Raw genomic sequence first — 1318 nt, forward strand, 5'->3', positions numbered from 1 at the left:
TACATTTTTTAACTGGTGTTTATTTAATTTTTGCATAATTTTGGGAGCGAGTTGTAATACTAATTATAAATTATAATACGTGTATAAAATACGTCATGCATATTTTGTACGATTTTAAAACATTCAATTCCGGGCATAATAATGTTAAGTATTTTGAATAATTTAAAATTGTAATTGTATTATATCATTGAATTCAAATTTAATACCATCCATTATACAGTGACCCACTTGTGACCTACTATGCAGCAGAGCGACATCCACTTACCCATCTTTTTTTTTATAAATACCAATAACATTTTATTTGTTGGTTAAAAAAGCTTGAAAATTTAATAGAAGGTTCCTTTTATATTGTTTCAAAGGCAGATGAAAAAAATTAAAAATCTAGTCACAATTTTTTTTTTTTATAAGCATCTAAAGTTAAAATATTGACAAGATACGTAAAAATGACGAAGATTTGCAAATTATTTTGAGTTAGAAATTCATGAAAAATTTTCTTTTTATATCTAAGATTTGAAAATGTAATACAAGATTCCTTATAGGATATTCTACCTTTACCAAAAAAAAAAAATGTCTATAAGAATCTCAAATTAAATTTTTATGGGCGTTTTAAATTCATATTTTTACAACATTTGATATTCACTCGATTTCTTACGTAACGATTTTCTTATTTTGTTGTAATTAAAAAACGAGTGATTGTAGAAACTTGAAAATTTCACTGAATGTTTATATTAGCATTTTATATATACGATAAAATTTTTAAAATAATTTGACTCTTTTTGAGCTGTTTACGGACATTGTAAGTTTTCAATTTTTTTAGTTTTTTTTTTCTATAAATATCAATAAAGTTTTATCTGTTGGGCCAAAAAGTGTATAAATTTAATACAAAGCTCCTGATATATTGTTACAATATCAGTTGAAAAATATTAAAAATACATAGGCAAAATTTTTTTTTACAAGCATTTAAAGATCAAATTTTGACAAAATTTATTAAATTTTAATTTGAAAAATTATTTTGTAGTTAAAAATTTATAAAATGTTCAATTTTTGTATCTAAGAATTGAAAATTTAAAACAAGATTCCACGTAAGTAATTAATTCTGTTACCAAAAAATCTAAAAAATACATTTACGCAGTTTATTTTTATAGTCATTTTAAGTACAAATTTGGACGAAATTACATATTAAAAACCTAGGATAACTATTTTAGTTATTTTGTTGTGATTGTATAATATTATTCGTGGGTACTTGAAACTCCTAAAGTATACTATTATATATCTATGATAGTACCACGGTTTTTTGTTGATGTATAACGCGTTATAA

The sequence above is a fragment of the Acyrthosiphon pisum genome, chromosome A1, assembly GCF_005508785.2.
Source record: "Acyrthosiphon pisum isolate AL4f chromosome A1, pea_aphid_22Mar2018_4r6ur, whole genome shotgun sequence".
Lineage (NCBI taxonomy): Eukaryota > Metazoa > Arthropoda > Insecta > Hemiptera > Aphididae > Acyrthosiphon > Acyrthosiphon pisum.